The sequence below is a fragment of the Lynx rufus genome, unplaced genomic scaffold, assembly GCF_022079265.1.
Source record: "Lynx rufus isolate CCGP_SWC_20201006 ecotype Redwood Valley unplaced genomic scaffold, mLynRuf1.p SCAF_13, whole genome shotgun sequence".
Classification (NCBI taxonomy): domain Eukaryota; kingdom Metazoa; phylum Chordata; class Mammalia; order Carnivora; family Felidae; genus Lynx; species Lynx rufus.
Window position 1 is genome coordinate 47,196,336 of NW_025814827.1, and position 27,063 is coordinate 47,223,398.

A 27,063-nucleotide genomic window follows, 5' to 3' on the forward strand; every position below is an offset into this window, starting at 1 on the left:
AATTATAGAAGAAAATTTCCCTGGGCTAAATAAAGAATTCAGTAGGTAGATTGAAATAGCTCACTAAATTCCAGTCAAGATGAATGAGAAAATTGATACATATAGACATACCTTGGTAAAATCCCCAACTCCAAAGACAAAGTTTTATAAGCTTGGAAGATTTAGGTTACTTAGCAAGGAAAAAAAATAGTATTCAACTGATGTGGATTTCTTTAATACTGAAAGGAAGCAAAAGGTGAAATTATACTAAGAAAATAGATCAGTGGATTATAACTTGAGAATTCTATACCCAGCCAAGATACTCATCGGCTATGATAAAAGACAAGTAGTTGTGAATAGAGAATATATCACCTATGTACACAATCTGATGAAAATACTCAAGAAAATATTCTAAGTAACAAATGGCTCAAATCGGAGTCCTCAAGAATGGAAAAATGATGAAGTAGCAAAACAAAGATATCTAGGATCTTTCTCCTAATAAGTGATAGGATATATTTCAGTCACAGGTACTGTAAGAGAAGAGACTTGAACTACAAATAAACGATTTTAGCATAACCTAGGACATTGGAGGAAGTGAGTGATAAAATATGCTGAAGGTCTTGTTTTATTGGCATGAACTGGAAAGTTGAGGGGGGTACAGGGCACCTTGGTGAGAAAAGAATAGTTAAATAGTTGGTATATTCATAATAGAAAATGTATATGAATATGAGGATTTGGAAATAAGGTAAACACTAGTGAAAAGAAAAAACAAGACCTCACAAATTGTAAAGGGAAAAAGTTATAATTTGAAAAAAGCTAGTTAAGAAAATAGCAAAATAAATATAAAGTGAGATATACGGAATGAAATAAAGTCTATAGATGGATATGCTAAATGTAAGAGGCCTGATTTTAGCTACTAAAAGATGCAACTTCTAGAAATGGAGAACAAATTGGGAGTCGCTATAGGTGAGGGTGAGGGATGGGGGAAATGGGTGAAGGTCGTCAAACAGTATAAACTTCCAGTTATAAGATGAACAAGTTCTGGAGATGTAATGATGTAATGTACAGCGTGGTGACTATAGTTAAAAATACTGTATTGTATATGTGAAAGTTGGTAAGATAATATATCTTAAAAAGTCTCATCCCAAGAAAAAAAAAACTGTAAATATGGGGGGTGATAGATGTTAACTAAAAGTATTGGCAATTATTCAACAGTTTGTATATATGTGTGTGTGTGTGTGCATAATTATGTTGTACACCTTAACTTTACACAATATTATTTCAGTTATATTTCAGTATAACTAGGAAAAATACAAAAAGGGAGTTTCTCTAAAAAAAGATCACTACTATAATATTGTGTTGCAAGTCAAAATCCAGTTATATATTGTTCACAAGAATCATAATGACAGTTGAAAAATAATGCAATAGGCTAAGATACTAAGAAATGCAAATAAAAAGAAAACTAGGGTTTAGTATGAATATTAAACAGGGTAAAATCTAAGAATAAAAAGACTAAACAGGATAAAGAGCAAATTTTGTGATCCCTAGAGCTATAATTTATAAGGAAGATATGAAGTCATAAATCTTTCATGGCCAAGCAACATCTAAATATATGTAGGGGAAAGTATTAGGAACACAAAAACATATATAAAAATAAACTGTTTTAGTTGGATATTTTCATTGAAGCCTTTTAGATAATAGAAACTTATTAGAAAAAAGTAAACAGAATTAAATAATATAGTTATCAAAACTTTTTATAGATACACTTACATCTTAACATCCTTTAAAAAGATAATATAATTATTATATGCCCTTAGAATATATAAAAAAAACTACCATGTATTTGGCATAAAATAACATTATACAGTATTAAAAAGGAGACCTATGGCAGGCTATATCTTTGATTAAATAAAAATAAAAATTAGAAAAAGAAAATAAAATTATTACCAAAAATTTATTTAAAAATCCAATCTTTTATCCAGCCTTTGTTAAAAGAAATTTCAAAACCAAAATTCTGAACCATTTACACAGCAATGAAATTAAACACAATATAGCAAACATAAGGGACATAGCAAAAGCTTGATCAGAGGTTAATGTACAGTGGTCAATGCCTTTATAACAAAAGAAAAGTGACTGAAATTAAAGAAAATTTTAAAAAGTCCTTGTGAGGGGCGCCTGGGTGGCTTAGTCGGTTGAGCGTCCGACTTCAGCCCGGGTCACGATCTCGTGGTCTGTGAGTTCGAGCCCTGGCGTCAGGCTCTGGGCTGATGGCTCAGAGCCTGGAGCCTGCTTCCGATTCTGTGTCTCCCTCTCTCTCTGCCCCTCCCCCGTTCATGCTCTGTCTCTCTCTGTCTCAAGAATAAATAAACGTTAAAAAAAAAAAAAGTCCTTGTGAGTTTGAACAAAAAAGAGTGAAGCATATATTAACAAGTAAAAAATTAGACCCAGCAATAGCACTGTTAGGAATTTACCTGAGGGATACAGGAGTACTGATGCATGGGGGCCTTGTACCCCAATGTTTATAGCAGCACTTTCAACAATAGCCAAATTATGGAAAGAGCCTAAATGTCCATCAACTGATGAATGGATAATGAAATCGTGGTTTATATACACAATGGAATACTACTTGGCCATGCGAAAGAATGAAATATGGCCTTGTGTAGCAATGTGGATGGAACTGGAGAGTGTTATGTTAAGTGAAACAAGTCATACAGAGAAAGAAAGATACCATATGTTTTCACTCTTATGTGGATCCTGAGAAACTTAACAGAAGACCATGGGGGAGGGGAAGGGGAAAAAACAGTTAGGGAGGGAGGCAAAACGTAAGAGACTCTTAAAAAAACTGAGAACAAACTGAGGGTTGATGAGGGGGTGGGAGGGAGAGGAGGATGGGTGATGGGTATTGAGGAGGGCACCTGTTGGGATGAGCACCGGGTGTTGTATGGAAACCGATTTGACAATAAATTTCATATTAAAAAAATAAAAATTAATAAAAAAACAAAAAATTATGGGTGCCTGGGTGCCTCAGTCAGTTAAACGTCCAACTTTGGCTCAGGTCATGACCTTACAGTTTGGGGTTTTGAGCCCACGTCAGGCACTGTGCTGACAGCTTAGAGCCTGGAGCCTGCTTCAGATCCTGTGTGTCCCCTGTCTCTCTGCCTCTCTCCTGCTCAAATTCTCTATCTCGCTCTCTCTCAAAAACAAACATTATAAAGGGGTGCCTGGTGGCTCAGTCAGTTAAGCATCGACTTCGACTCAGGTCATGATCTCACAGTTTGTGAGTTCGAGCCCGCATCAGGCACTGTACTGACAGCTCAGAGCCTGAAACCTGCTTTGAATTCTGTGTCTCACTCTCTCTCTGTCCCTCCCCTGCTTGTGCTCTTTCTCTCTCAAAATAAATAAACATTAAAAAAAACACATCAATCAGGGTGCCTGGTGTCTCAGTCGGTTAAGCGTCTGACTTCAGCTCAGGTTGTGATCTCCCAGTTTGTGAGTTCGAGCCCACATAGGGTTTTGTGCTGACAGCTCAGAGCTTGCAGCCTGCTTCGGATTCTGAGTCTGCCTCTCTCTCTGTCCCTCCCCTGCTCGCACTCTATCTCAAAAAAAAAAAAAAAAAAAAAAAAAAAAGAATAAATGTTAAAATTTTTTTAAATCAGAAAAATTTCAATTAAATAAAAAACTAGGAATAATAAGAAATGATTGTAGCAGAGATGACAAGAATTAAAGGAATATTATATGCAATTCAACAGTGTGCAATTTGAAGAACCAGAAGAAATATAACCAGTTGAATCAAGAATTAGAAAATACTGGGGTGGCGGGGTGGCTCAGTCCGTTAAGCATCCGACTTTGGCTCAGGTCATGATCTCACTGTGAGTTCAAGCCCCGCATTGGGCTCTGTGCTGACAGCTCAGAGCCTGGAGCCTACTTCGTATTCTGTGTCTCCCTCTGTCTCTCTGCCCCTCCCCTACTTGTGCTCCGTCTCTGTCTCTCAAAAATAAGTAAATAAATGTAAAAATTAAAAAAAAGAAAATATGAAATATTCCTAGAAGAGATTGGAATGTTAAAGATCTAAGATTTAAAAATAAACATCAATACAAACACTAAGACAAAATGGTTTACAGCTGGTTTAAAGGTCTACTAATCCTTTAAAGATTAGATACTTTTTTTAATGTTGTTGGGTTTATTCTTTCTTTCTTTCTTTCTTTTTTTTTTAGAGCGAGAGAGAGAGACAAAGCATGAGTAGGGGAGGGGCAGAGAGAGAGAGGGAGACACAGGATCCAAAGCAGGCTCCAGACTCTGAGCTGTCAGCACAGATCAGATGCAGGGCTCGAACCCACAAACCGCGAGATCATGACCTGAGCCGAAGTTGGACACTAAACTGACTGAGCCACCCAGGCACCCCTAAAGATGAGACGTTTCTGATGTTAACTAAATCTGAAACTCCTCAAATTTATTTTACAAACTGAGAAGACTTACTACCGAAACTGGTGAAGAGTCACAAAAACCCTGTAGGCAGATTTCACCTATGAATATAGAAGGAAAAATTCTCTATGTAAATGATCATGTAATATTCGTCAGTAGATCAATATAAAATGCAATATGAATAAATAAGGATAATTTGAGTAATGCAAAGGTAGTTTAATTTTAGGAAATCTGCCAAGATAATTGACTATATCAATACATTAAAGGAAAAAAAATCATAGACTAATTTGAAGAGATAAAAGAGCATGTGGTAAGATTATGCCGAAAGACCTCAAATAAACTCTACATAAAGTTGTCTTTTGAAGGGAAACTTCATAAGTTAACTGAAATATAATAATAGTTTAGCAAACAACTGAATAAACAGCAAAATCCATTTTAAAAACTCTGTCCTTCCATTAAAATTACGCATATGACAGAGATGCCCATTGTTTTCAAAGATACTCAGTAGTATTTGGTATGTTTGACGAACAGAATAGTTGCCAAGATCTTTAAATGTCCCAGGGCCTTTGCATGTGAAAGTCACATACTACTTTTATCACTTCGTCCAATTCTGCATTCATCATACTTAGACATTTATTTAGCAAAATTTATCTAAAACTGTATGCAGCACTTGTACAATGAATACATCAAAATGTAGATGTTATAAATTACAAAAACCTGCTAATCAGCTTTCCCCAAATATTTTAAAGGTTAGAAACTTCCAATTTCATGTAAGTGCTTCAAATCCTTAAAAAGTGGACACAACAGACTATTTTTGCACTAATTACAAACTTGCAATTAAAGGACTTAACATAAAAGCATTGGTGCTGTAGACTGATTGGTTTCTTTGTTGGCTTTATAATGTTGGTGATCAGATGCCTATTTGTTTGCAGAAAGCACATGTTCCATTTTGCTCGTCCGCCATGTTTACAGGGAAGCACTCCCGCGTACACAGAGAGAGGCGCACGGTAGTAACCACTGCCTGTGGGTAACTTTATCTTGTCCGTGGCTCAGTATCATGAAGTTCTCTGGTGCACAGATTTAAACCATATTCTCAAATGTCAGGCATACTTTTTTTCCCATTTGCTTGCTCATCTTTTAATTAGTTCAGAACCTGGACAGGTAGAAGATGTGATATTTACGAGGTTTTTTGTTTTTGTTTTTTTTTAATTAGAAAAAACACGAGTACAGTTCCAAACAACACCAGCAATAGTAATAACTAATTTTTGCTAATTAGAAAAAATAGAATTAAAGCACCAGAAAAAATAGCACATAATTTACGAAAGCAGTCGTTGTTATAAATGTATAATCCAATTGCATTATTTGGGAAGGGATAATATATTGTTTAAATCTAGAAATTAAATTGGCCTGTTGAAATGTCAAGGGAAATATCAAAAGAATAGAAGTTAAATATTTAACTTCCAAACTAGTAGAGGAATATATTAAGGTGAAAACAACAACAATGAAAAAATTCAATTTAAAAGGATGCAAGAAATGAGAAAAAAATAAGGAAAAATAAGACAAATAATAGGACAGAAATTAATCGAAGCAAATAGGTCATCCTAGTAAATATACAAACTTTCTATGTAAAAGAAGAATTTTCAGGCTGAATAAAAATTCTACAAAATCTAGCTCTGTGTTGGGGGTATAGCTCAGGGGTAGAGCATTTGACTGCAAAATCTAGCTCTGTGTTGTTTATAAAGCGTCAACTTAAAAAATAAGAGCACAGAAGGATTGAAATTGATGAGATGGAGTAAAGATATGCCAGACCAATACTATTCCAAGAAAGCTGCTATGCCCATATTAGTCTCAGATGAAATAGACACAAAGCCAAAAAAGTATGAGAGATGAATAGGATCACTACATATTGATGAAACATTCATTTACAAGGAAGATATAGTGAATCTAAAATTGTAGGCAACTGGATGAGTTTAAAATATATAAATTTAACAAAATTACAAGAAAATGATAAATCTCTCATCATAGTAAATGATCATAACTTTTCTGTCTCATTAACTGATGAATAAGGCAGCCCCAAATCAGTAAAAGTGGAGATTACTCCAACTACAGAATTAAAAAGCTTTACCTAAGGGCATTGACACCCGCTGGTGTTGTGTCCTATACAACCTTGGTGAACAAGTTCCAGTGGGAACCAAACCAAGCTCTCCAAGCCCTATACGCTCGATGCCTATGAAGCCTATAAGAGGGGCTGTCTTTCATTTGGCATACTGTACTGCATCTTAGGGGTTTTGTCTTCTTTTATGTTTTTGTTTTTTGTGTGCATTTTACGTTCTTCACCCCCCACTTTTAAAAAATACAAGTATAATTGACATGATATTTTAGGTGTACATCATAGCAATTAGATGTTTTTTTCAATGTTACAAAATAAGCCTCATGGTAAGTCTAGTTATCATCTGGAGCTGAAATTATTGCAATAATATTAAGTATATACCCTATGCTGTGCATCAGATCTGCATGACTTATTTATATATATATATATTTTTTTTTTTTTTAAATTTTTTAATCGTTTCTTCTTTGTGTGAGAAACAGAGTGCAAGTGGGGGAGGGGCAGAGAGAAAGAGAGACACAGAATCAGAAGCCGTCAGCTCTGCTGACAGCTCAGAGCCTGCCGTGGGGCTCAAACCCATGGACTGTGAGATGACCTGAGCCAAAGTTGGACACCCAACTGGCTGAGCCACCCAGGTGCCCCATGACTTACTTATTTCATAACTATAAGCTTGTACCTCTTAATCTGCTTCACCTATTTTACATTTTCTTCCCAACTGCTCCCCCACTCTGGTAACCAAAAGTTTATTCCCTGTATCTCTGAATCTGTTTCTGTTTGTGTGTCTGTCTTATTTTTTAGATTCCACATATCATATGGTACTTGTCTTCCTCTGTTTGACTTATTTCACTTAGCATAATGCCCTCTAGGTCCATTCAGGTTGTTGGAAATGGCAAGATTTTGTTTTTTTATGGCTAATATTCCATTGTGCGTGTGTGTGTGTGTGTGTGTGTACCTACACATATCTTTCTTCATCTATATATGGACACTTAGATTGCTTTCATATCTTAACTATTGTAAGTAATACTACAACAAACAGCAATGCATGTATCTCTCCAAACTGATGTTTTCATTTTCTTTGGATATGTGCTCGGAAGTATAATTGCTAGATCATATGGTGGCTCTATTTTTTAATTTTTTCCAGGAAACTTCCATACTGTTTGCCACAGTGGCTGCACCAATTTACGTTCCCACCAACAATGTAAGAGGGTTCCCTTTAGTCCACATCCTTAATAACACTTTTTTTTTTGTCTTTTGGTAATAGACAATCTGAAAGATGGAAGGTGATATCTCTGTGGTTGTGATTATCAGGCATTTCCCTGATAATTAGTAATGTTGAACATCTTTTCATGTACCTGTAGGCCATCTGTATGTCTTCTTTGGAAAACGTCTATACAAGTCCTCTGCACATTTTTTAATTGGGCTATTTTATAATGATTAACTTGTGTTTCTCATGTATTTTTGTAGATTAACCCCTTATCAAGTGTATGATTTGCAAATATCTTCTCCATTCGTAAGTTGCTTTTCATTTTATTGATATCCTTTATTGTATAAAAGCTTTTTAGTTTGATGTGGTCTTATTTATTTTTGCTTTTGTTGCCCTTGCCTGGGAATTGGCTCAAAATCATAAGGCTAAGGCCAGTGTAAAAGAGCTCACTGCCTTCTAGGAGTTTTATAGTTTCAGGTCGTAAATTCAAGTCCTTAATCCATTTTGAATTTATTTTTTTGTATATGATACAATATAGGGGTCCAGTTCCATTCTTTTGCATGTAGCTGTCCAGTTATCCCATCACCATTTGTGAGAGAGACTTTTCCTTTCCCCAGTGTATATCTGTGTCTCTTTTGGCCACACGTTAATTAATCATATAGGTATGGCTTTATTTCTGGGCTCTTCATTCTATTACATTGTTCTATGTGCTATGTGTTTGTTTTTGTGCCAGTACCATAATTTTTTGATTACTATAGCTTTGTAGTATAGTTTGAAATCAAGGAGCATGATACCTTTGGCATCGTTCTTCCCTCTCAAGATTGCTTTGACTCTTCCGGCTCTTTCGTGGTTCCACACAAATTTTAGGGTTATTATAATTCTGTGAAAAATGCCATTGAATGTTTAGGTTGCTTTGGATAGTATTGACATTTTAACAATATTCTTCCAATCCATCAAATCCACCAACACTGAATATCTTTCTTTTTTTCTTTTTGCATCTTCTTCAATTTTTTTCATCAGTTTCTTATAGTTTTCAAAGTGCAGGCTTCTCATCTCCTCAGTTAAACTTATTTTGTGGTATTTTATTCTTTTTGATGCAGTTGTAAATGGGATTGTTTTCTTCTCTTTGTGATTCCTCATTATTAGTGTACAGAAATGCTATTGCTTTATGTATGTAAGTTGTTTTATTCTGCAGTTTGAATTCATTTATTAGTTCTAACAGGCTTTTAGTGGAGTTTTTAGTGTTTTGTATATATAGTATCATGCCATCTGAAAATAGTGACAGTTTTACTTCTTCCCTTTTTTTTTTTTTAGTTTATTTTGAGAGGGAGGGAGGGAGAGAGAGAGAAAGAAAGGTTGGGATGGGCAGAGAGAAAGATAGGGGGAAAGAGAGTCCCAAGCAAGCTCTGCACTGTCAGCACAGAGCTCGACACTTGGGCTCAAACTCACAAACCACAAAATCGTGACCTAAGCTGAAACCAAGAGCTGGACGCTTAACTGACTGAGCCACTCAGGCACCCCTACCTCTTCCTTTGAAATTTGGATGCTTTTTTTTTTTCTTGCTAAATTGTAAGCTAAAATTTCCAATACTATGTTGAATGAAAGTGGTGAGAGTGTCTTGTTCCTGATCTTAAAGGAAAAGCTTCAGGCTTTCAGGAGTATGATGATAGTTGGGGATTTGTCATATATGGCCTTTATGTTGAGGTACGTTCCTTCTGTACTCACTTTGTTGAGAATTTTTATCATAAATGTTGAAGTGTGTCAAATACTTTGTCTGCATCTATTGAGATAATCATATAATTTTTATCTTTGGTTTTGCTAATGTGCTTTGATTTGTAGGTGTTGAACCTTTCTTGCTTGATCATACTGTGGCCCTTTTAATGTATTGTTGAATTTGGTTTGCTAATTTTTGTAGAGGATTTTTGTATCTATGTTCTTCAGGAATATTGGCCTATAATTTTCTTTTCTGTGGTGTTTTTTTCTGGTTTTGATATCAAGGTAATGCTGACCTCAAAGAATGAGTTTAGACGTACTCCTTTCTCTTCAATTTTTTGGAATAGTTTAAGAGTGGATACTCAATCTTTAAATGTTTGGTAGAATTCACATGTGAAGCTATCTAGTCCTGGACTTTTGGTTTGGGGAGTTTTTAAATTATTGATTCAATTTCATTACTTTTAATCTATCTATTCACATTTTCTGTTTCATCGGGATTCAATCTTAGAATGTTGTGTTTTTCTAGGACTTTATCGCTTTCTTCTAGGTTTTCTGGTTTGTTAGTGTATAATTGTTTATGGTAGTCTCTTTGATCTCTTTGATCCTTTATATTTCTATATTGTCAGTGGTAACTTTTCCTCTTTTATTTCTGATTTATTTACTTGGCCCTCTGGTGACTTTCGCTAAATGTTATGTTTAGGTTTCTTGCTGTCATTTTTGTGTGTATCTGTTGCAGGTTTTTGGTTTGTAGTTACTATAAGGTTCATATATATTAACCAAATATATATCAGCCTATTTTAAACTGATAGTCACTTAAATTCAAATGGTTTCTAAAAGCCCTACATTTTTACCCCTCTACACAAGTTTTATGTTTTTTTACGTTGTACTTTATACTTGTTTTTAGCTTGTATATCCCTAACTACTTATTGTAGTTATAGCTGATTTAACTATTTTGTCTTTTTTTAAAATTTTTAATATTTATTTATTTTTGACAGAGAGAGAGACAGAGCATGAGTGGGGGAGGGGCCGAGAAAGAGGGAGACACAGAATCTGAAGCAGGCTCCGGGCTCTGAGCTGTCAGCACAGAGCCCGACGCAGGGCTCAAGCTCACAGACCGCAAGATCATGACCTGAGCCTAAGTCGGACGCTCAACCGACTGAGCCACCCAGACGCCCCTAACTATTTTGTCTTTTAACCTTCATACTAACTTTTTAAGTGGTTGATCCATGTCTTTACCATACAGTTGCCTTTACCAGTGATATTTTTTTCTTTTATGTATTTTCTAATTTCTAGTTATGGCCTTTTCTGCTTAAAGAAGATCCTTTAACATTTCTTGTAGGGGCAATTTAGTGGTAATGAATTACTTTAGTTTTTGCTTGTTTGGGAAACTCTATTTCTTGTTCAGTTATGAATTATAAACTTTCCTTCCACTCCCTCTGGCTTGAAAAGTTTCTACTGAAAAATCAGCTCATAGTCTTAGGGAGGTTCTCTTGTGTGTAACTATTTATTTTTCTCTTGTTGTCTTTAAGATTCTCTCTATATCTTTGCCTTTTGCCATATTAATTATCATATGTCTTGGTGAGCATCTTGTTTGGGACTCTCTGCGGTTCCTGGACTTGGATGTCTGTTTTCTTCCATCGGTTGGGAAAATTTTCAGCCATTATATTCTCAAATAAGTTTTTTTGTCCTTTCTCTGTCTCTTCTCCTGGGGCGCCTATAATGGGAGTTTAGTATGCTTGGTTTCTAGAGGTCCCTTAACCTATTTTTGTGTTTTAAATTTGTTGTTGTTCTAATTGGGTGATTTACACTATTCTATGCTCCCTATCACTGATCCATTCTTGTGTATCATCTAATGCTTGTATTCCCTGTAGTGTATTTTTCATTTCAGGTATTTTATTCTTTAGCTCTGGTTCTATCATGTATGTTCCAACTCTGTGTGGCAGTTGTTACTGTGTTTCTTCATTCTTCTTTTGAGTCGTGAGGTATCATTATGACCATTACTTTGAACTCTTCATCAGGCAAATTTCTTACCTCAGTTTTGTTAGTTGTTTTTTTTTTTTTTTTTTTTTTTTCCTTAATGGGGTTTTAGTTTGTGTTTCTTTTGGAACACATTCCTCTGTCTCCTCATTTTGTTTGACTTTCTGTGTATGTTGCTGTGAATTACTTCTGCTGGGCTTCATGGGGGTAGCCTTGCATAGGAGTATTTTCTGCATAGACTTCTTGTGCCTAGCAGCTTTGACAGGTATCTGGCTGCAGGTGGAGAGGGCACAGACCTGGACAGAGCATCCTAGGTTGCATTGTGTCTGGGCCAACTTTGTCTGGGACTGGAGTGGGAGAGTTCTCAAGAGTACCCCAAATAGGGCCATGCTGTCAAAGGATAGATGGGGCTGAAGCAGGTGCACACCAGTCATTCCTGGGGTGTATTGCATCAAGGCTGCCATGGTGGGACAGTAGGAGCTGGTGCATAGGCTGTCCCAGGGTCCTGGGGTATGTTGTACTGGGGCCACATTTGTGGGGCATTTGGAGGTGAAGTGAGCATGGGCCAACGTATCCCAAAGCACTCTGCACTGAGGCCACCCAGTGGGACAGCTGGCATTGAAGTAGACATGGGCTGGGGTGCCCTGTGGTGCTTCACACTGAGTCCGTCCTAGAGGGATGGCTGGAGCTGGAGTGTGTGGGGGCCAGAGGTTTCCCAAGGCCACCTTGGAGTCATCCCTACTCTTTTATGTTTTACCCTGGCTTTCAGGGACAGAGAGCATGGCAAATCTCTTTTTTTTTTTTTTTAAATTTTTTTTTCAACGTTTATTTATTTTTGGGACAGAGAGAGACAGAGCATGAACGGGGGAGGGGCAGAGAAAGAGGGAGGGAGACACAGAATCGGAAACAGGCTCCAGGCTCCGAGCCATCAGCCCAGAGCCTGACGCGGGGCTCGAACTCACGGACTGCGAGATCGTGACCTGGCTGAAGTCGGACGCTTAACCGACTGCGCCACCCAGGCGCCCCAGCAAATCTCTTTTTTAAATTCCTTGCCCTAAGATTTCTAGCTTAGATTCTACTGTGGGAGAGCCCTGTCATATCTTGAAGACAGTTGGAGCAGAATCTTTTTACTGCTCTGGAGACAAGAGTGGTATGTGGCTTTGGAAGATAACAGAGGTGAAAGAGGAAAGAAGACCTGTATCTGGGAAAATCCCTCTGTTCGCTTCCTAGATTACTGGTTTTATTATAAGACAGTGTAAGTCAGAAACGGGCAGGAAAAAAGAGATGCATAGGGCATTGTAAGTGGGAAATAGTAGCTCATATGGGGTCTTTATTTTGTAGGCCTGATTCATAACATCATTGGCCTTTGGTGACCCCAAGTAATAATTTGACAATATGTACTTTTTCTTTCAAGCACATGCGCATTGTTTATGAAAACTGAATATATAGTAGGCCTGGAAGCAAGTCTCCAAAATATCAGAAAGATCATTCCTTCTTTCAGCTCTCTGGCCACAATGCAACTAGATTAGAAATTGATAATAAAAATACTTGAAAAAGATTATACCTCCATATTTAAAATCTTTTTCCAAATAAATACGGGTCCAAGAAAAAAAAATCATAGTGGGAAATAGAAAGTAATGAGTGGTTAGGAATAAACTGTATATCAAAATATGGAGAATGACGCTAAAATGCTACCATGTTGGGGGCCTTCCGTTTCAGTAATTAGGAAGAGTTACAGGACTCAGCATATAGTTGTGCTTATGGCTATGATTTGTTATAACAAACCGTACCAAGTATAATCGGCAAAGTTGGGGCAGGAGATATCAAGAGCAAGTTTCCAAGGATGTGTTCACAGTGGAATCACGCAGAACATGCTTAACGTTCTTTTGACTATACGTATAAAATGTTGGCCATCAGAGAATCTCATTAGAGACCCAGTAATCAGGGTTTTTATTGTGAACTAGTTACATAGGTACCCCTTGCCTGGCAGGTACCCAAATGATGAAAGGCAATGTTCAGAATAAACCATATTGTTTGTACAGTTTAGGCACAGTGAGCCACTCATCAGTTAGTGGTGGGAACACTCTCAAAATCCAAGTTCTTCTACACTAGTCAAGGCCCAGACTTGTAAGAAGTTTTTCAAAAGATAGCACACAGGCTTGTTATGGTATCCCTTTTCTGCATTTACTTAAAGAGAACATGTGGGAAAATATATCACCTTATTAAATGCTTGTGTTAAAAGTCATCCAAAAGAAGAAATAAGAATAGTGGCAGAATCTACCTCAGAAAAATACATGAAATAAAACAATAAAAAAGAGTAATAAAATGGCAGAATTATAAAAAATCAACTAAGCTAAAATTTGATTCCATGAAAAGAGTGTAAGATAAAAATTAACGGGAAAGAATTTAAAAAAAGGTGGTGGGGAGAATAAACAAACACTAATAAAAATGAAAGTGAAATGTTACTATAGACAGGATACTTAAAGGATAATAAATCTATAAAAATAATTTTATGTGAGTAAATGTGATAGAATAAAATTTTCTTGGTCTTCCTATCAAAAGATCTACGTCTGTTGTCCTTAATTCTGGATAGACTCTATGATAATTTGACCAACTGAATTGGAGAATGATAGTGTTCTCCTTTTCTCAGACTCAGACTGTAGGAGACTGGCAGCTTCCATTTGCTGTCTCTTGGAACACTCATGCCTGGAACCAATCCATTTTGCTTTATTAAATCCAAGCAATTCTGTGAGATGTCCACATGGAGAATAAGGGAGGCATCAGTCCAAGAGCCCCGGCTCAGGCCCCAGCAGAGAGCTTAGTAGCCGTGTGAGTGAGCCATCTTGGAAGCAAACCATTTAGCTTCAGTTAGCCTCCCCAGTTAATACCGTGTGGACAAGCCATCCAACTAAACCCTACCCAAATTGCAGATTAGTGAGCACAATAAATTATTGTGTTGTTTTAATCCACTAGGTTTGGAGATATTTTGTTTCACAGCAGTTAGGGAAGAGTACAGAACTTGATGAAATTGACAATTACATAGAAAAATAGAATTTTCCAAAATTTACTCAAGATAACATAGAAAGCCAGAATAGTCCCAATGGTATTAAAGAAATCATATCAAAAGTTAAAATTTTCCCATAAAGAACAAATAAAATCCTGATAGATATATATATGCCTTCTACCAAACAGTGGACAATTGATTCTTATTTTATACAAACTCTCCTAGAGAATAGAAAAAGGAGATTTTTTGTTACTTATGTCGGTCTGACTTTGAAACTAAGCCAAACTCACTATGAAAAACAAAAATCAGAGACCAATGCCACTCATTGTCATGATCATAGATATATTTCCAAGGAAAATATGTGTAAACCAACTAATAAAATGTATTAAAATGTTAGTAAACCACAACCAAGTTTCATTTATCCCAGAAATGAAGAGTAGTTCAGATAAAACCTAGAAATATCATTCACATATTAATATATATTAAAGTGAAAAAGTCAACTTGGTTGATCTCAGGCAAAACAAAAATAAAAACAACTCTGAAAATTATTCAGCATCTATTAAAAAACAAAAAGCAAACCAATAAAAGGCCCAGAAAACCAGGCAAAGAAAGAATTTCTTTAACTTGAGAAAGGCTATTTATAAGATAACAATTTTATGATTTGTTTTAAGTTTTAAATTTAATGTTTAAATTTTAACATTTATTTAAATGTAATTGGTGCATTTGTAATAAAATTTTATAGTTTTCCAAATATTTTTCCTGTTCTCCAATTCCACTCATGAATAATTTCCTCCATTAATTTGAAATTCCATCTTTATCATTTATGAAGTCTCCATGATTTGCATATTTTTCTGGCACTTTCTAAATGTTTAAACTTACTGTTTGTTTTAACAGTTTGTTTTAAAAGGTCTTAGAAATATACTTCCAAAATTCTTCTTCATTTTTAAGGGTAATTTCATTACGAACTTTAGAATTAATTTGCCAAGTTCAACAAAAATAAAACTACCTTTATTGTTATTGGGGTTGTAATACATTTATAGAGTAAAATGGGGAAAATTGATACTTTTATGGTATTGAGTCTTCCTATCAAGAAATACGGCATGCTGTTTCATTTAGTTTTTTATTCCTCAGGAGAAATGTAAAATTTTCTTCATACAAGCATGTCTCATCTTACTGTGCTTTGCTGCATGTTGCAGATAATATGCGTGTGTGTGTGTGTGTGTGTGTGTGTGTGTGTGTGTGTGTGTTGTTTTCCAAATTGAAGGTTTGTGACAGCCCTGTTGAGCAAGTTTATTGGTACCATTTTACCATCAGCATGTGCTTATTCCATGTCTCAGAGTCACATTTTGGTAATTCTCTCAATGTTTTAAACTTTTTTTTTATCATATTTGTTATGGTGATCTTTGATCTAGTGATTTTTAATGCTATTATTATAATTGTTTTGGGACACCATAAACCATGCTTATGTAAGACAGAAAACTTTTGATAAGTGTGTGTTTGGACTGTTTTTTCAACAAGCTGTTATTCTCCTTTTCCCTTTCCTCAGTCCTCCCTATTCCCTGAGACACAACACTATTAAAATTAGGCCAATTAATAACCCTACAATGCCCTCTAGGTGTTCAAGTAAAAGGAGAGTGTAACATCTCTCACTTTAAATCAAAAGTTAGAAATGATTAAGTTTAGTGAGGAAGCCATGTCAAAAGCTGGGTTAAGCCAAAAGCTAGGCCTCTTGTACCGAACAGTTAACCAAGTTGTGAATACAAGGGAAAAAGTTCTTGAAGGAAATTTAAAGTGCTACTCCAATGAACACATAAATAATTCAAACAAACAAACACTCTTATTGCTGATATGGAGAAAGTGTTGGTGGTCTGAATAGAAGATCAAATCAGCCACAACATTCCTGTAAGCCAAGCCCAATCCAGAGCAAGACCCTAACTCTCCTCAGTTCTTTGAAAGCTGAGAGAAATGTGGAAACTGCAGAAGAAAAGTTTGAAGCTACAAGAGGTTGGTTCATGAGGATTAAGGAAAGAAGGTGTCTCCACACAGAAAAGTGCAAGGTGAAGCAGCAAGTGGTGATGTACAAGCTACAGCAAGTTCTCCAGAAAATGTAACTAAGATAATTAAAGAAGGTGGCTTCACTAAACCACAGAGTTTCAATGTAGACAAAACAGCCTTCTATTGGAAGAAGATACCATCTAGGACTTGCATAGCTGGAGAAGAAAAGTCAGTGCCTGGCTTCAAAGTTTCAAGGGACAGACTGACTCTTGTTAGGGGCTAATGTAGCTGGGGACTTTAAATTGAAGCCAGTGCTCATTTACCATCACAAAAATCTCAGGGCCCTTAAGAATGATGCTAAGTCTGTTTTGCCTCTGTTGTATAGATGGAACAACAAAGCCTGGATGACAGCACATCTGTGTACAATATGGTTTACTAAACATTTTAACCTCAGAGTTGAGACCTATTGCTCAGAAAAAAAAGATTCCTTTCAAAGTATTATCATTAATTGACAATGTGCCTGGTCACCCAAGAGCTCTGGTGGAGATGTAAAACAAGACTAACGTTGTTTTCATTCCTGCTAACACAATATCCATTCCATGGCCCATGGATCAGGGAGTAATTTTGACTTTCAAGTTTTATTAGATAAGAAATACATTTTTTTTAAGACTATAGCCATACGGATAATGATTCCTCTGATCTGGGCAAAGTAAATTGAAAACCTGGGAAGTATTCACCACTCTAGATGCTATTAAGAATGTTCATTATTAATGCAAAGAGGCCAAAATATCAGCAGTAACATGAGTTTGGAAGAAGTTAGTTCCAACACTCATGGATGACTTTGTACGGTTCAGGACTTCAGTGGAGGAAGTAACTAAAGTGGTGAAAATAGTGAGATAATTAGAATTAGAGGTGGAGCCTGAAGATGTGACTGAATTACTGCAATTACACGATAGAACTTCAACAGATGAAAAGTTGATTCTTATGCATGAACAAAAAAGTGGTTTCTTGAGATAGAATCTATTTCTGGTGAAGATGGTGTAAAGATTGTTGGAATGACAACAAAAGACTTAGAATATTACATAAACACTCTTAGTTGAGAGAGCAGCACTAGGGTTTGGGAGGATGGACTCCAATTTTGAAAGATGTTCTGTGTGTAAAATGCTGTCCAAAAGCATCACATGCTACAGAGAAATTGTTTGTGAAAGGAAAAGCCCAGTGATGTGGCAAACTTCATTGTTGTCCTATTTTAAGAAATTTTCAGAGTTTTTGGGTAGCTTAATAAAGTTAAGTATCCAACTCTTGACTTCATCTCAGGTCATGATCTCATGGTGGTGAGATCCAGCCTCGCATTGGGCTCAGTGCTGGGTGTGGAACCCACTTAAGATTCTCTTTTCTTCTCCTTCTGCCCCTCTCCCCACAAATGTAAAAGAGATTTCCACAGCCACCACAACCTTCGGCAACCACCACCCTGATCAGTCAGCAGCCATCAACATGGAGGCAAGACCCTCTACCAGCAATAAGATTACAATTCACTGAAAGTTCAGATAATGGCTAGCATTTTTTTTTTAATGAAGGTATATACTTCTTTTTTTAGAGGTAATACTATTGAACACTTAATAGAGTAGAGTACAGTAAACACATAACTTTTATAAGCCCTGGGAAATAAACAGAAGAATCATTTGACTCACTTTATGGCAGTGGTTTAGAACCAAACGCACAATGTCTCTGAAGTATGCCTATATATGTGTGCCCCCACCCCCTTTTGGGGCCAAATTCTCTGATATTCAATCTGTTTCCAGTTTTTGTTGTCCACTGTACTTAGACTGATAAAAAAAATGTGTATATATTGTCTAAAATTAAGTGTATATTTAGATTAAACAGAAGACATGCACAAATTCTCTCATTAAAACTATATAAATTCATCAATTATTTTTCCATTTCCATTTCCATTTTTCTTCTTGAGCATCATTATAGATGGATGGATTTTTCCAAACACAACCTATTCCACTCAACTAAAATTTTTATTTTCCTTTTGATGCTTATTGTTACAACTGGCCACTGGAAAACCCTTTAGGTGTTCCTTTGTGTCTTCAGCACTACCTCAGGCATTTTAAAAGCATCTTTTTTTCCTAGCAACATTTTCCAGGCCCATCTTGATTTTTCTCCTGCCCCAAATAACAGGGTTGCTTTGAATGAAGTATTATCAGGATTAAAATCTTAGGGCTAGAGGAACAAAACAGCTTAATTCACATGGATATTTTGTAAGTAATAGGACTCCCCTGGTAGAGCACTTAGTGATGAACCATGAAATATCTTCCGTTTTAAAAGTTTTTTCTTTTATTGCAGTCTATTATTATACATAGTTTATCATTGCTAAATCCTAAATACAGTTCTAATATAACAATATATTTATATTCCTATTTATATCTTTAGCTCCTCATCCAAGTTGGAATTATGTTGCCTTCTATAATGTTCACCAAGATTTTGCATTACATTGACCACAGTAAGACAATAAAGTGAAATTTAACTACCAAATTTAACTACTGTAAAAAAGAGATACAATTATGTTTTATCCTACTGACATGACTGGATACCTTAAAAACCGAATATTCTAGTAAAGAAAACTGGTAGGTTTAATATGGAAATTTGATTAGGTAGCTAGAAATAAGGTTAATAGGCAGAAATTATTAGCTTCATCTTCACAGGCAGTAACAAGATAGAAATAGAATTGGGAAATAATCCAATTCTTTTTTTAAATATATTTTAATATTAAATATAATTTATTGTCAAATCGGTTTCCATACAACACCCAGTGCTCATCCCAACAGGTGCCCTCCTCAATGCCCATCACCCACTTTTCCCTCTCCCCCACCCCCCCATCAGCCCTCAGTTTGTTCTTAGTATTTAAGAGTCTCTTATGGTTTGCCTCCCTTCCTCTATAACTTTTTTTTCCCCTTCCCCTACCCCATGGTCTTCTGTTAAGTTTCTCAGGATCCACATATGAATGAAAACATATGGTATCTTTCTCTGCCTGACTTATTTCACTTAGCATCACACTCTCCAGTTCCATCCACGTTGCTACAAAAGGCCATATTTCAGTCTTTCTCATTGCCAAGTAGTATTCCATTGTGTATATAAACCATAATTTCTTTATCCATTCGTCAGTTGATGGACATCTAGGCTCTTTCCATAATTTGGCTATTGTTGAAAGTGCTGCTATAAACATTGGGGTACAAGTGCCCCTATGCATCAGCACTCCTGTATCCCTTGGGTAAATTCCTAACAGTGCTACTGCTGGGTCACAGGGTAGATCTATTTTTAATTTTGTGAGGAACCTCCACACTGTTTTCCAGAGTAGCTGCAACAGTTTGCACTCCCACCAACAGTGCAAGAAGGTTCCCGTTTCTCCACATCCTCTCTGGCATCTATAGTCTCCTGATTTGTTCATTTTAGCCACTCTGAGTGGCATGAGGTGATAACTCAGTGTGGTTTTGATTCGTAGTTCCGTGATGAGGAGTGACGTTGAGCATATTTTCATGTGCCTGTTGGCCATCTGGATGTCTTCTTTAGAGAAGTGTCTATTCATGTCTTCTGCCCATTTCTTCAGTGGATTATTTGCTTTTTGGGTGTGGAGTTTTGGTGAGTTCTTTATAGATTTTGGATACTAGCCCTTTGTCCGATATGTTATTTGCAAATATCTTTTCCCATTCCATCGGTTGCCTTTTAGTTTTGTTGACTGTTTCCTTTGCAGTGCACAAGCTTTTTATCCTGATGAGGTCCCAGTAGTTCATTTTTGCTTTTAATTCCCTTGCCTTTGTAGAGGTGTCCAGTAAGAAATTGCTGCGGCTGAGGTCAGAGAGGTTTATTCCTGCTTTCTCCTCTAGGGTTTTGATGGATTCCTGTCTCACATCCAGGCCCTTCATCCATTTTGAGTTTCTTTTTGTGAATGGGGTAAGAAAGTGGTCTAGTTTCATTCTTCTGCATGTTGCTGTACAGTTCTCCCAGCACCATTTGTTAAAGAGACTCTCTTTTTTTCCATTGGATACTCTTTCCTGCTTTGTCAAAGATTAGTTGGCCATACATTTGTGGCTCCAATTCTGGGGTTTCTATTCTATTCCATTGGTATATGAGTCTGGTTTTTGTGCCAATGCTATGTTGTCTTGATGATTACAGCTTTGTAGTAGAGGCTAATGTCTGGGATTGTGATGCCTCCCTCTTTGGTTTTCTTCTTCACTATTACTTTGGCTATTCAGGGTCTTTTGTGGTTCCATACAAATTTTAGGATTGCTCGCCCTGGCTTTGAGAAGAATGCTGGTGCAATTTTGACTGGGATTGCATTGAATGTGTAGATAGGTTTGGGTAGTATTGACACTTTAACAATATTTATGCTTCCAATCCATGAGCACGGAATGTTTTTTCATTTCTTTGTATCTTCTTCAATTTCCTTCATAAGCTTTCTACAGTTTTCAACATACAGATCTTTTACATCTTTGGTTTGGTTTATTCCTAGGTATTTCATGATTCTTGCAATTGTGAATGGGATCAGTTTCTTTATTTCTCTTTCTGTTGCTTCACTATTGGTGTATAAAAATGCAACCGACTTCTGTACATTAATTTTGTGTCCTGCGACTTTGCTGAATTCATGCATCAGTTCTAGCAGACTTTTGGTGGAATCTGTTGGGTTTTCCACGTAGAGTATCATGTCATCTGCAAAAAGTGAAAGTTTGACTTCATCTTTGCCAATTTTGATGCCTTTGATTTCCTTTTGTTGTCTGATTGTTGATGCTAGAACTTCCAACACTATGTTAAACAACGGCAGTGAGAGTGGGCATCCCTGTTGTGTTCCTGATCCCAGGGGGAAAGCTCTCAGTTTTTCCCCATTGAGAATGATATTAGCTGTGGGCTTTCCGTAAATGGCTTTTCTGATGTTTAAGTATGTTCCTTCTATCCCGACTTTCTCGAGGGTTTTTATTAAGAAAGATGCTGAATTTTGTCAAATGCTTTTTCTGCATCTATTGACAGGATCATATGGTTCTTTTCTTGTATTAATGTGATGTATCACATTGATTGATTTGTGAGTATTGAACCAGCCCTGCAGCCCAGGAATGAATCCCACGTGATCGTGGTGAATAGTTCTCTATATATACTGTTGAATTCGATTTGCTAGTATCTTGTTGAGAATTTTTTCATCCATATTCCTCAGGGATATTGGCCTATAATTCTCTTTTTTGCTGGGTCTCGTCTGGTTTGGAATCAAAATAATGCTGACTTCATAGAATGAGTCTGGAAGTTTTCCTTCCCTTTCTATTTTTTGGAACAGCTTGAGAAGGATAGGTATTATCTCTGCTTTAAATGTCTGGTAGAATTCCCTAGGAAAGCCATCTGGTCCTGGACTCTTCTTTGTTGGGAGATTTTTGATAACTGATTGTATTTCTTCGCTGGTTATGGTTCTGTTTAAATTTTCTATTTCTTTCTGTTTGAGTTTTAGAAGTGTGTGGGTGTTTAGGAATTTGTCTATTTCTTCCACGTTGTCCAGTTTGTTGGCATATAATTTTTTCGTAGTATTCCCTGATAAATTGCTTGTATTTCTGAGGGATTGGTTGTAATAATTCCATTTTCATTCACGGTTTTATCTATTTGGGTCATCTCCCTTTTCTTTTTGAGAAGCCTGGCTAGAGGTTTATCAATTTTGTTTATTTTTTCAAAAAACCAACCCTTGGTTTCATTGATCTGTTCTACTGCTTTTTTTTTTGGTTTTGTTTTGTTTTTCGATTCTATATTGTTTATTTCTGCTCTGATCTTTATTATTTCTCTTCTTCTGCTGGGTGGGGTGTCTTTGGTATTTTTGTTTCTAGTTCCTTTAGGTGTGCTGTTAGATTTTGTATTTGGGATTTTTCTTCTTTCTTGAGATATGCCTGGATTGCAATGTATTTTCCTCTCAGGACTGCCTTTGCTGCATCCCAAACTGTTTGGATTGTTGTATTTTCATTTTATTTCCATATATTTTTAAATTTCTTCTCTAATTGCCTCGTTGACCCATTCATTCTTAGTAAGATGTTCTTTAACCTCCATGCTTTTGGAGGTCTCCCAGACTTTTTCCTGTGGTTGATTTCAAGTTTAATACCATTGTGGTCTGAAAGTGTGCATGGTATGATCTCATTTCTTTTATATTTATTAAGGATTGTTTTGTCACCCAGTATGTGGTCTCTCTTGGAGAATGTTCCATGTGCACTGGAGAAGAAAGTATATTCTGTTGCCTTGGGTACAGAGTTCTAAATATATCTGTCAAGTCCATCTGATCCAATGTATCATTCAGGGCCATTGTTTCTTTATTGATTCTGTGTCTAGATGATCTATCCATTGTTGTAATTGGAATATTGAAGTCCCCTGCAATTACCACATTCTTATCAATAAGGTTGCTTATGTTTGTGACTAATCGTTTTATATGTTTGTGGGCTCCCATATTTGGTGCATAGACATTTATAATTGTTAGCACTTCCTGATGGATAGACACTGTAATTATTATATAACGCCCTTCTTCATCTCTTGTTACAGCCTTTAATTGAAAGTCTACTTTGTCTGATATAATAAGTATGGCTACTTCAGCTTTCTTTTGATTTCCAGTAGCATGATAGTTCTCCATCCCCTCACTTTCAATCTGAAGGTGTCCTCAGGTGTAAAATGAGTCTCTTGTAGACAGCAAATAGATGGGTCTTGTTTTTTTTATCCATTCTGACACCCTATGTCTTTTGATTGGAGCATTTAGTCCATTTACATTCAGTGTTATTATTGAAATATATGGGTTTAGAGTCATTGTGTTGGAAATAATCCATTTCTCATAGAGGCAAACTATGTGATAAAGGACTCCAAGAAAACTATGAAGTTATATTACAGAACATGAAAAAAAAAGGATCTGAATAAAATGAAAAGGTATGGGATATAATTACAAATAGCAACTTAAATTTATGGGTTTTCTTTTTTTTAACCTTTGGATTATATGTGATAAAGTTTAATATGAAAGTTTATATAAAAGTTTTTATGAAAGAATATATATCTGAATATAGCTAAACATACATAAAAATGAATCGGTACAGATTCCCTTGTTACATATTAAGTGATAGTATAGTCATACTGTACCACTTGTATTTTGTTGCCATGATGATACATAACAAACTACAACAACAAGAATTTATTCTCAAATGTCTGTGGGTTGACTGGGATGTCTTTACTTTATGCTTCATATTGGCTAGACTTGAATTCAGGTTTCAAGTTGGTTTCAGGTCTGTTCCATATGTCTTGACATTCTTCTTAGAGCATGTGGGATATGTTCTTCCTATGATGATTCATAGAAGGACAAAGGTCTTGACTTGAAACTAGCACACTGTCACTTCTGTCCACCTTGTATTAACCAAAACAAGTCACATGGCCAGGCCCAATATCAGTGAGGTGTGAGAAATGTACTACTCACTCCTGTGCACTGTATGGTTACACAGCAAGAGAGAGTTGAGAATTGGAAACAACCAGCTGCCTCCAATCTCTATAGTAAAAACAGTAGACGATTACCTTAGCCTTCCAATAATCAGGCAAATATATTTGTATATTGGCATGATTGTAATATATTACAAAGCTGGACAATCAGCTTGGTAGGAATATATTGTTTCGATGTATAAATGATTCTGGCCCAAATGGTTAACCATCTAAAAAGAAATGCATTTGATTTTGTATTTCACACTACATTCAAAGCATTTTTAGCAGCATTATAATTTAAATGTTAAAGAATAAAGATTATAATATTTTAAGAAATTTAGGGAACTTGGGGTAGAACCTATAAAATAAAAAGTATGCTGTATCTTTAAGAGAAAATATAGCCATATTTGACTCTATAAAATTTTGAAAGCAAAATCAGTAGGTAAACATTTAGGAACATATTTTCAAAGTATATGGCAGTATACATAGTTTATGATGAATATCACATAGAAAAAATTCTTAAACTATAATCAAATAAATACCCACTAGGAAAATAAACACAAGTTCTAAACAGGCATTTTAGAAAAAAGCAAATTCAAATCACAAATACATCTATGAAAATAAGCTGAGCCATCCCCCCTGCCCATACAAAAATTTTAGAAAAATCACAGTAAAGTAATATTGAAAAACTTACTTCACACTCATCATACTGGCAAAAATTACAAAAAGAATATAACACCTGCTGGTAGAGATCATTGAAAAAAAAACATTTTCAGACATTAATGGTGGAAATATACATTGTTGTAGGCTCTTGTGGAAATCAATTGGGCAGCAGTTACTAAAATTAAAAACCTGGGGCACCTGGGTAGCTCAGACGGTTGAGTGTCTGACTCTTGATTTCAGCTCAGGTCATGATCCTCACCATTTGTGGGTTCGAGCCCCATGTCAGGCTCTGCACTGAAAGCACAGAGCCTGCTTGGGATTCTCTCTCTCCCTCTCTCTCTGCCTCTCCACTGATCATAGTCTCTCTCTCTCTCTTTCTCTCTCTGTCCCCCCCCTCCAAATAAACAAACATTAAAAATAAAAAAGAGAGGGGTTCCTGGGCGGCTCAGTTGGTTAAGCGTCTGACTTCGGCTCATGTCATGATGTCACAGCTTGGGGGTTCGGGCCCCACGTCGGGCTCCGTGCTGACCAGAGCCTGCAGCCTGCTTTGGATTCTGTGTCTTCCTCTCTCAGCTCCTCCCCCACTCATGCTCAGTCTCTGTCTCTCAAAAATAAATAAACATTAAAAACAATTTTAAATTAAAAACCTATCTTTTAAGTAGATATACTATACAATGAGACTCTATCCAATAGAAATAAAAGCATTAATACATAAACACATATACATTGATATTTTGGGCTGGGTATTATTCATAGAAATAAAAACTGGGAACCTGATAAAAGTCAACAGGTAGGAGTTTACACAAATTATAGAATGCGTTTACAATATTGTTGTGGTACAATCGTACAGCATTATTTTTACAGCTATTAGTAAGCAGGAATTACAGGTACTGTGAAGTAACAAGAAGTGGGTGTGGAAAGAAAGAGGACACGGAGGGGAAGTAAGCAAACAGACACGGTGGGAATCAAGGGGGGTTGTGATTGTGAGGCAATTATTTAATTGTATTTAGGGTACAACATAATATTTAGGAAGCACAGTAGTTAGGAATCATGGATTTTTTTGTAACACGGGGAACTAATCACCAGTAATGGCTGGGAGATTCATTCTGAATCCACATGAGCAAATCGGAGAGAACTCTGGGAGCTTTATGTGGTTGCAACCAGACTTGCTACAGGCTTGGTCCCTCCTTGTAGGTTCTTTGAGGCCCTGGGTGGGAGGGTGGTGGGGGAGAAACAGAGATCACACAGCTGCAAAGAGTGTTCAGCAGTCACTCAGTAGTTCAAGCAATGCTTGTATCTGGGATTGACCTTATTCACCCTAAAAGGAACTTAAGGAAAATCATAGGACCTAAAACTGAGTCCATCTACTTTATTCTACTGAAGAAGCATCTGGAATCAACAGGTTAAATGTAATATATGTTCACCTCCTCTGTGGCAGATCCGGGAGTAAAGTCATATTTCTATATACTTTGACTCTGTATTTACAATCCTCTGATCAAATTTTTAGCATTTTTTCATTCCCTTTATTTTGAATCTCATTTGTTTCTCAGAATTCATTACCATCTCTCTTGAAGTAGCTATAAATGAATACAATTTAGTGAGTAGCTGTTATGTGCCAGATTCTTTGCATATATTGTCATTAATCCTTGCAACAACACTCTTCATTGGGATAATACTCTGTTTTTAACACTGATGAAACAGCCATAGAAAGAGACAAAATTTGCCTAAGATCGCAGAGCTGGGAGATGGTGCAGAAGGGATCTGATGGCAGGGCCTGAGTTCTCTCCGCTTTACCACACTGCCTTCACGCCACTCCCTCCCACCCCCAATTCTAGTTTTTTCGCTTTGGGGTGATAGTGCCTCTGTTTTTTTTTCTTTTAAAGCATTAGTTCTCAGCTATGTGGCTATGGAGAATATTTTCTAACATCAAACATTTCTGATATCTGCTTGTGGGTATATTTCAGTATTTGCAAGTACTGAGAGAATAGCTAATGGCAATCAACTCCTATGAATTCAATATCACAATATATCTTTTAAATTAATTTATACTTGATTAATCCTATAGTACCCACAGACATTTGAAAAGAATAGCTAACACAAATATATGCAAGCATATTATCTCACACTTGAAAATGCCGAAATATATATGGATCTGAATATTTCTTTTTTTTTAATATGAAATTTACTGTCAAATTGGTTTCCATACAACACCCAGTGCTCATCCCAACAGGTGCCCTCCTCAATGCCCATCACCCACTTTCCCCTCTTCCCCAACACCCACACCATAAGTTCTCAGGATTTAAGAGTTTCTTATGGTTTGCCTCCCTCCCTCGCTGTAACTTTTTTTTCCCCCTTCTCCTCCCTCATGGTCTTCTGTCAAGTTTCACAGGATCCACATAAGAGTAAAACATATAGTATCTGTCTTTCTCTGCCTGACTTACTTAGCATAACACTCTCCAGGTCCATCCACGTTGCTACAAAAGGCCATATTTCAGTCTTTCTCATTGCCAAGTAGTATTCCATTGTGTA